General features: G+C 40.3%; 1 protein-coding gene across 4 annotated transcripts in view; it reads left to right on the top strand.

Annotated features, from left to right (window-relative positions):
* The window catches only part of LOC106083945 (mushroom body large-type Kenyon cell-specific protein 1), a 490,542-nt gene that overhangs the window by 247,829 nt on the left and 229,278 nt on the right, over positions 1–13,435 (top strand). The gene's annotated exons all lie outside the window — the stretch shown is intronic.

Here is a 13,435-nt window from a genome sequence, read left to right as displayed (position 1 = left end):
GGGGCCCAACACAACTCACTGTCGAATCGAAATCGGACCAAAAATGCGTCTTTTAGAGCCCAAGACCCAAATCGAGAGATCGGTCTGCATGGCAGCTATATCCAAATCTGGGCCGATCAGGGCCAATTTGGAGAAGGATGCCGAGTGGCCTAACACCACTCTCTGTGTCAAATTTCAGCCACATCGGATAATAATATATAATATATGGCAGCTATATCCAAATCTGGACCGATCTGGGCCAAATTGGAGGAGGATGTCGATCGAATCGGACAAAAAATGCCTCTTTTTTGTATAAATCTCTCGATTTATGATCTTAGCCGTTTTCACGAAGGCCGTGACACTATCTAGGCTGTCTTCACGATCTGGGCCGTTTCACGAAGGATATTGAGGGGCCTAACACAACTCACTGTACCAAATTCAATCGAAATTGGACAAAAAAATGCGTCTTTTATGGGCCCAAGACCTTAAATCGGGAGATCGGTCTATATGGCAGCTATATCTAAATATGATCCGATCTGGACCACATTTCATAGGAATGAATAGGGGTCTTCCATAACCATTTTTCATCTAAATAGGACCATATTTCATCGAAATCGGATGAAAAATGCTCCTTTTAAAGGCTTAATACTCTATATCGGGAGACCGGTCTATATGCCGGATATATCCAAATATGATCCGATCTGGACCACATTTGACAGGAATGATTAGGGGTCTACCAGAATTCACTGTGACAATCCAATCATCCAATCGGGTAATAAGTGAATGTTTTACGACCTTAATACCCTGCATCGGGAGATCGGTCGGTTGGTCTCTAGGGTAGCTATATTCAAATATGGTCCGATCTGGACCACACTTCACAGAAACGAGTGTGGGTCTTTAGAACTAACTGTGTCAAATTTCATCAAAATCGGATGAAAAATTACCAATTTATTGCCTCAAAACTTTAAATCTGGAGATCGGTTTATATAGCGGCTGTAAATAATTATTGGGTTGCCCAAAAAGTAATTGCGGATTTTTTAAAAGAAAGTAAATGCATTTTTAATAAAACTTAGAATGAACTTTAATCAAATATACTTTTTTTACACTTTTTTTCTAAAGCAAGCTAAAAGTAACAGCTGATAACTGACAGAAGAAAGAATGCAATTACAGAGTCACAAGCTGTGAAAAAAATCCGCAATTACTTTTTGGGCAACCCAATAAATTCCGAGTTTATGAGACCAAAAGCTCGGGTCTTTATACAACGAATACGAAATAATCAAAAAATTTTTGGAAAATAGTTTTATACCCAAATATTTTTGACAAAATTATAAATACCCAGCTTTTGGGTATGTATGGGTAAAAAACCGGGTATTTACACAATTTGCCGGGTAATGAAAATTTTTGGTGTATACAATACGAATATGAAATTAAAATTTGGCACATAGACCGGGCATAAAATATGGGACTCAAATGAAAGATATTTAAAGGTAGAGCACTAAACTGATATCTTTTTTCGAGATCAAATGTCTGGATGGTCTGGACGGACACCCAGACATTTGACCCCAAAAGCGGATACCAGTTTAAGCTGATTGATAAAGGACCTCCTCCTTATAGCCGAGTCACAACGGCGTCCCGCAGTGCGACACCTCTATGGGGAGAAGTTTTTACATGACTTCAATGCATGGCATAGTACCTCATAAATGTCGCCAACATTAGGAGGGAAAAACAACCTCTTAAAATATTTCCAATGTTCTCGCCGGGTTTTGCGGACTTGCTTAACTCTGTTTTCAATGACATGAATTCTATATCTAAATTCGGGGCGAAATGTCCCCATCTCAAAACTCTACCAAAACAGAACTTTAATATCGATCACTACAATATAGGGCTCAAATAAAATTGAAGAAGGCGCAGCGAAGCGGGTCCGGTTCAGCTAGTCTCAATATATAAACGATAAATTAAATATAAAATATTAGCAATTTAAAATATTTAAATTGTTATTTCATTTGTATTTTTCCACAACAACTGGGAAGGATAAGGGGTTTGCTTGTTAGCCAAAAAAAAACTCCAAATCTCTTCCTCTATTTGTATGAGTATGAGCCGCATATACGGAAAACTAAGAGCAACAGCCAACAAAGTCGCCAAAAGTCGTGAAAATTTTGCACATGTGTGGAATAAAATATTAACTTGAGTCGATTACATCCGAACCGTCAGGTCAAGGTGATTCGATTAACAACAAGTAAAAGCGTGCTAAGTTCGGCCGGGCCGAATCTTATATACCCTTCACCATGGATCGCATATGTCGAGTTCTTTTCCCGGCATCTCTTCTTAGGCAAAAAAAGGATATAAGAAAAGATTTGCTCTGCTATTAGAGCGATATCAAGATATGGTTCGGTTTGGACCACAATTCAATTATATGTTGGAGACCTGTGTAAAATGTCAGCCAATTCGAATAAGAATTGCGCCCTTTGTGGGCTCAAGAAGTAAAATAGAGAGATCGATTTATATGGGAGCTATATCAGGCTATAAACCGATTCAGACCATAATAAACACGTATGTTAATGGTCATGAGAGAATCCGTCGTACAAAATTTCAGGCAAATCGGATAATAATTGCGACCTCTAGAGGCTCAAGAAGTCAAGATCCCAGATCGGTTTATATGGCAGCTATATCAGGTTATGAACCGATTTGAACCATATTTGGCACAGTTGTTGGATATCATAACAAAATACTACGTGCCAAAATTCATTCAAATTGGATAAGAATTGCGCCCTCTAGAGGCTCAAGAAGTCAAGACCCAAGATCGGTTTATATGACAGCTATATCAGGTTTTGGACCGATTTGAACCATACTTGGTGTAGTTGTTGGATATCGTAACAAAACACGTCGTGCAAAATTTCATTCCAATCGGATAAGAATTGCGCACTCTAGAGGCTCAAGAAGTCAAGACCCAAGATCGGTTTATATGGCAGCTATATCAGGTTATGGACCGATTTGAACCATACTTGGCACAGTTGTTGGATATCATAACAAAACACGTCGTGCAAAATTTCATTCCAATCGGATAAGAATTGCGCACTCTAGAGGCTCAAGAAGTCAAGACCCAAGATCGGTTTATATGGCAGCTATATCAGGTTATGGACCGATTTGAACCATACTTATCACAGTTGTTGGATGTCATAACAAAACACGTCGTGCAAAATTTCATCCCAATCGGATAAGAATTGCGCACTCTAGAGGCTCAAGAAGTCAAGACCCAAGATCGGTTTATATGGCAGCTATATCAAAACATGGACCGATATAGCCCATTTACAATACCAACCGACCTACACTAATAAGAAGTATTTGTGCAAAATTTCAAGCGGCTAGCTTTACTCCTTCGGAAGTTAGCGTGCTTTCGACAGACAGACGGACGGACGGACGGACGGACGGACAGACGGACGGACATGGCTAGATCGACATAAAATTTCACGACGATCAAGAATATATATACTTTATGGGGTCTCAGACGAATATTTCGAGTAGTTACAAACAGAATGACGAAATTAGTATACCCCCCATCTTATGGTGGAGGGTATAAAAGTGAGTTTCGAAATGTTTGTGTTAAGTCTCTTTTACTTTTTTTTTTGTTGTTTTTGATTTGCGAATATCATCTGTAGCCTAGACGCTCTGAGAGCAGATTTTAAAACCCCAAACTGGAAGAAAATTCTTATGGCTGTTTTCTTCTTTAGAAGCATTAAGGTGTTGAAATGAAACATTTTTACTCTGTCCATTGGAATTGACTGTAATTGGGTTGGTGAGTAGTAATCGCGTGGTGAAATATCCACTAATTGTACGACTTGCAAAAGAGCTCCTGAGTGTAATCGTATTTGTGTGAGTGTATGCTTGACTGACGTGCAAGAGCAAGTTGAGAAATGTCACTTTACAATATTGCTTGCCATCACCAACCTGCATCAATGCAAATGTTATTAACACCAATTTGTCTCTACAGAAATGTAAATGAAAAGAGAAATAAGAAGACTGGAAAAAACGAGTGCGAATACAGCAAAGAGGTGTAACAATACAAAGGCAATACATTTTATTCAAATTTCCCTCTACATCATAAATATAGTAAGCGTCTCTTTTTTTCACCACAGAGGTGGGTTAGTGGTTAGAATAACGACATTGTTGGACTCTATATAGGGAAGATACATATATGACAGGTTAGCATATCCGCCTATGATGCTGAATGCCTGGGTTCGAATCCTGGAAAAAACATTAAATATTTTTTTATCTGGCGACATTTGTGAGGTGCTATGCCATGTATAAACTACTCTCCAAAGAGGTTTTGCACTGCGGCCCGCCGTTCGGACTCGGCTATTAAAACACCGATAGAATCAATGTTTGTCATGTTGAATTTAATTCAGGCTTCCAACATACATACCAATGTTGACCCAAATCGGCACATGGTCCAGTAAAACTGCATTATAAATGGATTTCGATTTAACTTCATGAGCATTCGTTTAAGAAATGAAGGAAAAGTTGACCCGTGAATAAGCCCCAAAAATTTAGTTAAAAAGAAACAAGTAAAAGCGTGCTAAGTTCGGCCGGGCCGAATCTTATATACCCTTCACCATATATCTAATTTGTCAATTTCTCTGCCCGATATATCTTAATAGGCAAACCAAGAATAACGGATAACATTTGCTATCCTATTGGAGCTACACCAAGTTATGAACCGATTTAAACCATTTGAGTGGAAGTTTGTGCAAATCGGTGAAAAATTGGGCTAAATTGACCTGTTGTGGCGCAAAAAATAAAATTGGGAGACCGTTTATATGAGAGCTGTATCAGACTATGAACCGATTCAGACCCTATTTAACATGTATGTTTAATGTCATAGAGGCAGTCGTTATGCAAAATTTCAGCCTCTATAGGCTAAAGAAATATAATCGGGTGATAGGTTTATATGGGAGCTATATTAAGTTATGAACCGATTTGGACCATACTAGGCGCAGTTGTGTCCTGGTCAAACCAGGACACTTCATGCAAAATTTCAGCCACATCAGGTAATAGTTGCGCCCTCTAGCGGTTCAAGAAGTCAAAATCCAGGATCGGTTTATATGAAAGCTATATGACATTGTGAACCGATTTGGACCATATAGTCGGTTCATAATCTTCATGCAAAAATTCAGCCAAATCAGGTAACAATTGGGCCCTCTAGAGGCTCCAAAAGTCAAGTCGAGTCACGATCGGTTTATATGGCAGTTATATCAAAACGATAAAGCCTAACCGACCTACACTAATTAGAGGTATTTGTGCAAAATATTAAAACGCCTACATCTATTACATCGAAAGTTGGCGTGGTTCCGACAGACGAACGGACCGACAGTCGGAAGGACAGGACTAAATCGACATAGAATTTCAAGACGATCAAGAATATATATGCTTTGTTGGGTCTAAGATTAATATTTCGATGAGTTACAAACGGAATGACGAAATTAGTATACCCCAACCTATAGTGGAGGGTATGAAAAAAAAATGAAAATAATGTCAACAAGTAAGAACGCTCCGAATCTTATATACCCTTCACCATGGATCGCATTCGTCGAGTTCTTTGCGCGGTATCTTTTTTAGGCAAGAAAGAATAATGGAAAAGAATTGTTATGCTATTGGAGATATATCAAGCTATAGTCTGATTCTGACCATAAGTAAACTGAATGTTGAAGACCATAGTAGAAGCCATCGATCTAGAAGTAGAAGAATCGATCAATAGCCTGATACGGCTCCCATATTAATCTCCCGAATATGCTTCTTGTGCCCCTACAAGGCGCAATTCTTACTGAAATTGGGCAAGAATTGCGCCTTGTAGGAGCACAAGAAGCATGTTCGGGAGATCGTTTTATATGGGAGCTGTATCAAGCTATAGATCGATTAAGCCCATATTGGACACGTCTATTGAAGGCCGTTGTACAAAACTTCAGCAAAATCGGATAAGAATAGCGCCCTCTAGAGGATTTAGAAGTCAAGATCCCAGATCGGTTTATATGGAAGCTATATCAGGTTATGTATCAATTTGAACCATATTTATCGCAAATGTTGGTAGTCATAACAAAATACTTCATTTCAGCCAAATCGGATGAGAACTGCGCCCTCCAGTAGTTGAAGAAGTCTAGATCCAAGATCGGTTTATATGGCAGTTATATCAGGCTATAGACCGATTTAGACCATACTTAACACAGAAGTCGTAACAAACAACTTCATGCAAAATTTCAGCCAAAGCAGGTGAGAATTGCGTCCTATAGTGCCTCAAGAAGTCAAGACCGAAGATCGGTTTATATGGCAGTTATATCAGGTTATGAACGGATTTTAACCATACTTGCACAGTTGTGGGAAGTGATACCAAAACACCTACTGCAAAATCTCAGCAAAATCGGATAACAATTGCGCCCTCTAGATGCTCAATTCAAGACCCAAGATCGGCTTATATAGCAGCTATATCAAAACATGGACAGATTTGGCCCATTTACAATCCCAACGGACCTACACTGATAAGAAGTATTTGTGCAAAATTTCAAGCGGCTAGCTTTACTCCTTCGAAAGTTAGCGTGCTTTCGACAGACGGACATGGCTAGATCGACGTAAAATGTTATGACGATCAAGATTAAATGTACATTGTGGGGTCTTAGGTGCATATATCAAGGTGTTTCAAACGACGAATAACGAAATTGGTATACCCCCCATACTATGGTGGAGGTTATAACAACCATTCAAGAGTTTGGTAATCCTTTTCAAATAATGAAAAGCGGCATATAAGAAGTTGCATTCAGTTGCACAGCTATATCTCTGAAATAATAGGTTTAAGAGAGATCTAGAATGAATACGGCGGCTGAATTTAGCTGAAAATTAGACGAAAGACTTGTGAAATGACTGCCAGTATCCATGCCAAATATGATCCGAATCGGTCTCTAAACAGTAATAGCCCCATATAAACCGATCGCCGTTTGACTTCTTGAGCCATTAGAAGCCTCAGTGTTCATTCGATTTGGCTAAAATTTGGTGCAAAGACTTGTGATATGACTTTTAACATTCATGCCAAGTACGATCTGAATCGGTTTATAAACAGTTATAGCTCCATTTAAACCAACCCCCGGTTATGTCTTCTTGAGTCCCTAGAAGCCTAAATTTTCACCTGATATGGGTGAAATGTGACCCAAAAACCTATCCTATGGTTTACAACATCAGTGCCAAGTTTTACCGAATCGTTCAATATGACTCCTTGAGACCACTGAAGCCTCAATCAATACCCGATTTGATTGCTACAAAATAATTAAAATACAAACTCAGTTAAAAGGGATTACATTTTTAGCGGAATCCATGGTATTGGGCACCCAAGATTCGGCCCGGTCGAACTTAGAACGTTTTTACTTGTTTAAGTTTACAAGTTGCTCAGTTGGGGAATTTTTTGTGTCAGTGAATTCGTTGTTCGGAAATTCATCATGTTCGTGCAAGCGCAACAACTTCTTTTCTCTTTCGAGTTTAACTTTGATAAGGTATAAGATCGTGTGCCTTTAGGTACTTGTAAAGCCTTACCTTCAACTAGTTTTTTCTTTCACACTATAAATGCTTTTGGTGACTTGTAAACCATATATGAGATGTCAATAAAGCAAATATCATGTAGCTTTCATTTCAAGTTTGACAGATATACTAGTGTCAGCTACTATGTAATTTAGGAAGCATCCCGAGGGTAGCTGCCTTCATAAGAATAACTTTAGCAAATCAACTCAATTCCTTCGGTCCATGTTGTCACCATTGTGCGGATAGGCCCCTGGCCAGAATCAATTAACGTTATCTATTGCTCAATGCATAAATTCCGCCAACTTCTGGTTATACAAACGATAACCTTGACTCCGTTCTTCCAATGGGTTACCTCAAACTATGTGTCATTGCTGCTCCGTGAATCCCAGAGCATGCATTTTAGCAACTTTGTATCCAAAAGTTTCCAGTTAGTTGGGCTGTTGTCATTCCGGAGGGAATTTTTCCAACTGCCATGCCCATACAAATCGCCGTAGGTAGTTTAGACAAGTAGTCTGCTGCGAAATAGATGGTGGCAGGGTAGCATTTATCTTCTTTACCCTTCCGCTCTTCTTTTTGGAGGGTTGATTTATGCTTAGCCCGCCCCCATATTCCTCGATGGCGGTAGAGCTGCGATGTCTATGGCCGCAATCTTCAATTCCACCAATGCCGCAGTTAAGTCGTATGAGTCCCTTCTTCCTCTGGCGAGTTCGGTTTGGGGTTTTCCTAAAAACTTACGTAGGTAATCATATCTCGCTTTCATTGTCGTCGACTTCTCATGACATGTCAACATCTAGTGGCCTCTGCCTTCTGAGAACAGTGTCACCAGAAGCTGGGATCATAGTGCTCTCCAGATCCTATTCTGATAACGCTTGATCCTCCATCAAACACTCTGCTGACTGATTCCAAGGTGTGGCCCATAGTTTTTCGTCTTTAGAAGACGCTTCTTAAGTACTTACTTACTTTACTTTAATTGGCTATGACAGAATATTTGTTCCACTAGCCGAACGTAGAATACCTTTTCAAGCGCCTCGATCTTTTGCGCTGATTCAAAAATCTCTGACACCAAGTTTCGAGGTGTCTCCCACAACTTGATCTTTCCATCGGGCTTTTGGTCTTCCGGGTTTGCGTGTACCACCGTGCTTGCCTTCAATAGACTTCTTTGCTGGAGCCTCTTCATCCATTCTGACAACATGACCTAGCCAACGCAGCCGTTGTATTTTGATGCGTGTAACTATGCTATCGTTCTCATACAGCTCGTGGTTCTTACGTCGCCTCCGTTCTCCGTTAGCGCAAACTGGTCCATATATTACGAAGAATCTTTCTCTCAAATACTCCAAGTACTGCCTCATCTGCTTTCACAAGTACCCATGCTTCAGAACCATATAACAGCACGGGTAGTATCAGTGTCTGGTATAGTGTAATCTTCGTCTGTCGTGAAGTCACCTTGTTGCTAAACTGCTTACTTAGTCCAAAGTAGCATCTGTTTGCCAGTATTATTCTTCGCTTAATCTCAAAGCTGGTGTCATTCGTTTCGGGTACGGGGGTGCCGAGGTACATAAAGTTACTGACTATCTCAAAGTTGTGGTTCCCAACTTTCTCTATTTTCTTTTTCCATTTCGTCTTATCTCCATTTACTGCCAGACCCATTTTCACTGACTCTCTTTCGATTCTTTCAAAGGCTGCAGTTACTACTTCTGGTGAGCGACCTATGATGTCGATGTCGTCGGCATAGGCGAGTAGCATGTGATCTCTTGTGATTATTGTGCCTATATAATAAGCCTATAATCTTCTCCAGCAAGATATTTAAGAGATCACACGATAGGCTGTGTTCTTGTCTGAAACCTCGTTTGGTATTAAATGGTTCGGAGAGATTCTTTCCTATTCTTACTGAGGAACGCGTATCAGCAAGTGTCAGCCTGCAGAGTCTTATTTATTTTGCAGGGATACCAAACTCAGACATGGCTTGAAATACCTTTGAACGTAAAGGAGTATCGAAGGCGGCTTTGTAGTCGACAAAGAGATGGTAGGTGTTGATTTGTCCTTCTCGGGTCTTTTCCAGGATTTGACGCAGTGTGAATATCTGGTTCAGGGTGGATTTACCAGGTCTAAAGCCGCATTGATAGGGCCCAATTATCTCATTGACTTTAGGTTTTAAACTTTCACACAGTACGCTCGAGAGTATCTTGTATGCGATGGGGAGGAGACTTATTCCTCTGTAGTTGGCACATTCCGTCTTGTCTCCTTTCTTGTGTACGGTATGCTGAGGTTCCAATCATCGGCTGAGGTTCAAATCATCGGTTATGCGTTCTGCTAGCCAGATTGCGCAGATAAGCTGATGCGTACGCCTTATCAGCGTGTCGCCTCCGGTCTTAAATAGTTCAGCGGGTAACCCGTCGGCTCCTGCTGCCTTGTTGTTCTTTAGTCGGGTTACTGCTACTTGGACCTCATTCTGGCTAGGAGGTAAACATTCTATACCATCATCAGAGATTGGTTCTGCGGTATCCTCTTCGCCGCCAACATCGGACACTAGCAGAAGCTATACGCTTCTTAAGTATAGCCCTTTTAATCCCACAAGGAAATGGCAAAGTCGTCTATTGGTCTTTGAGAAGCCCTCGTATCTGCGTGTCCTCGGTATCGCAGTTTGTTCAAGGGCACAGTAAATAGTTTACTTACACATAAAGACAAAAAGGTTAGTCATTAGAACTGTTATGTTTGAGCCTTCAAGAAAATGCTATTTCGGCATGACATATTCCATTAATAATAATTACCATTAAAATTCTGGGTGGGCAAATGCAAATTGTTGCTACTTCATTAAATTCTATTCAGGCTAAACCTAATTGCCAAAATTTGTTTTAGTGTCTATGACCATGAATTGGAAGCGAATTGTTGTGCATTCTATTCTGTTCAGCTTCATTTGCAACATCTTTACAAAATGCCCTCAAATACCAAGTGCTAGTTACAGATACTCTCTCAGATACTACAGAATATAGTAATTACAGCTTAAAAGTTTCCGGGTTAAAATATTATGCCAAAGTCTCTGACAGTTTGTCTTTAACGACATTAATTACACAAACCCCTAATTACTCCCAAAGAGAGAGAGAGAGAGGTAACAAAGAAATAAAACACAAAACAAAAACAATTGCATGTCTCTTCTCGTTCGAAAAAACAACCTGTGGCCATGAATGTTTTCAGGGCGATTTCCAGCTCAGAGCAATTACACTCATTCGGCTTTCTTGCACTCTGACTTGGAGAACACTCAAATGTTGAGTTTGTTTACAACTCAAATTGCAAAGAAAAAACTGAAAAACTGAAAAAAAAACGAAACAAAATGCTGCATTTACAACATGCAACAAGGTTTGACTGTTGAAGCTTTCAGACTCATGCAGCAGAGCGCAACATAGAACAATATGTGAGAATAAATATTATGGATTGTTAATCATCGCCAGAGCTGCCATTTTTGGTTATTTCAGTAGCTTATCACTCAAAAAAAAAAAAAATTTGATTAGAAAATAATTAATAAGCTCTTTTAATATGGCATTGCAAAATTTAACGACATTGAAATATTGAAGTAATGTAATGTAGTCCAATATAGCTCTTGGCATTTTTAAGCGTTAATTTTTGTTTTGTCTTGTATTTTAACATATGTTATCTTGGACAGGAAACTGAATTGGAAGTGTCACATTCTGGAGCGCACTGAGAAGGCTCACAGATGTTGATCACTATGTAGACGGGATAGTCCATTGGCTCTACAGGATCGTGATTAGACCAATAATTACTTACGCCTCTGTGGTTTGGTGGACTGCTATGGAGAAAAAGTGCAACACAAGGACCATACAACAGGTTCAGAGAACATGTTGTCTTGGCATAGGTGGAGCGATGAGTACCACGCCCACTGGGGCACTGGAGACTATTCTAGATATCCGACCCATTGACATACAGATTAGGTGTGAGACAACCACTATGTGACTATGAAGCCGATAAGAGAATGGTTTGAGGATGGGAGCACCTCATACCATCGCAGTATAATCGAAGCGACGATAGGAAACCTGGAAGAAAGTGAAGAGGTCTCCGTTCGGGTACCTGAGATGAACCTTGAAGTTGGGTGCGAGGCACTGCTGCCATAGGCACAGTCTTGGATTAATGGAACCCTAGTATCGTCATCTGAAGGATTATGTTACACGTATGAGTCAAAGCAAGAGGACAGAGTGGGCCTGGGGGTTTACATTGAGAACCCATGGACTGATATTTGATTTAGACTGCCTGACCATAATACGGTCCTGCAAGCCGAGATCCGGGCGATCACGGAATGCATGAAGTGTGAACATCTTTGCAAATGCAAATTTTCCCCATGAACATTCCACTAAGGAACAGGGGCAAACTTCTCACATATCAATGCGTGCAGTCCGATTCAAATTTATGCTCATTGATAAGGGACCTCCTTTTTATAGCCGAGTCCGAACGGCGTTCCGCAGTGCGACAACTCTTTGGAGAGAAGTTTTACATGGCACAGTACCTCACAAATGTTGCCAGCATTACGAGGGGAAAACCACCGCTGAAAAATTTTTCTGATGGTCTCGCCAGGATTCGAACCCAGGCGTTCAGCGTCATAGGCGGACATGCTAAACTCTGCGCTACGGTGGCCTCCTACCATCTTTACCGGCAGTAAAATTGTCACGAACAGTCTTTCAGTGTAAAAAGGAGATTAACGCCTTCTCTGAGGAATCGTTTGGGTGCCGGGCCATAACGAAATAAGGGGAAATGAAAGGGCATATGATTTTGCGTTGAAGGCCAGAAGACTACCGTCATAAAATTGGTCAACCCGAAGCCTTTCGGGTCGACGCAGTCCGAGTTAAGGGAGTGGGCGACGAATGCGCATGCAACATTGTGGAACAGCGAAACTGTCGGTAGGACGGTAAAAATCCTATGGGGGGATCCAGATCTTGAGAAGACGAGGCTATTACTGAAAGGAATCAAGAAGGAGGTCAGTATAGCTATTGGTATCATAACGGGACACATAGTACTACGAGCTCACTTATGTAAAATCGGTGCGGCAAATGATAGCATGTGTAGGGCATGCGCGCAAGATGATGAGATGTTGGAGCCTTTCCTTTGTCATTATTCGCTTCTAACAGATACCGGCACTTAGGTGGAGACAGAATACCAGACATGAACGAACTTTGGGGAGTGGTATTGAAAACAATTAAGGATTTTGTAAGTAGTACGGAATTCCTAAAAACCTAATCCACAAACGGAATGTCGAAGTTAGTATAGCACCATATACTAAAATAAAATGTTTGAGACTTTATCACGACAAACAAAACACTTTCATCGCAAATTTTTCCTTTTATTGTAACCGTGTGACGTTTCGCTTCAACAAATCACACGTTGGCGACAAACGTAGCATAATGGAACGTAACCCTTAGCAGCTTCACCTACGGTAAAATAAGCTTTCTTTTGTTGCAAAGCCAAAAACTTTTTAATTGCAAAAGTTATTTGATTGCCGCAAACGATTTTTCGTGTACCGGACCAATAATGATTGTCTTGTGTCTCTCCTACTAGAGAGAAAAAGTGAGTATTTAAGCGTATATGGTTGGCAAAAATACTCGCACTCTTGCACATAACTTTGTACGTATACAAGAAATCCCATCCAGACCCACGGGTTTGCAAATAATTACATTTGTGTGCTCGTCATTGGTGTTTACACATTCTCGAACGCAACATTTTTTACTTTTATGATTGGACTGAGCATAGAGCAGTCAGTTTATTGAACAGCTCGGTCGAGTGCATACGGTAAACTCGGAAAGTGACAATTTTTAAAGTCCAAGTATTCTTGTATGTCCAATGACAAAAATCATTAGAGCAACACACAAATGGCTGACAGCTAGAAAAAAATACAACAAAA

Source organism: Stomoxys calcitrans, chromosome 2 (genome assembly GCF_963082655.1).
Source record: "Stomoxys calcitrans chromosome 2, idStoCalc2.1, whole genome shotgun sequence".
Taxonomy (NCBI): domain Eukaryota; kingdom Metazoa; phylum Arthropoda; class Insecta; order Diptera; family Muscidae; genus Stomoxys; species Stomoxys calcitrans.
The sequence above is the reverse complement of the archived record's forward strand: the minus strand, read 5'-3'. Positions and strand labels throughout refer to the sequence as shown.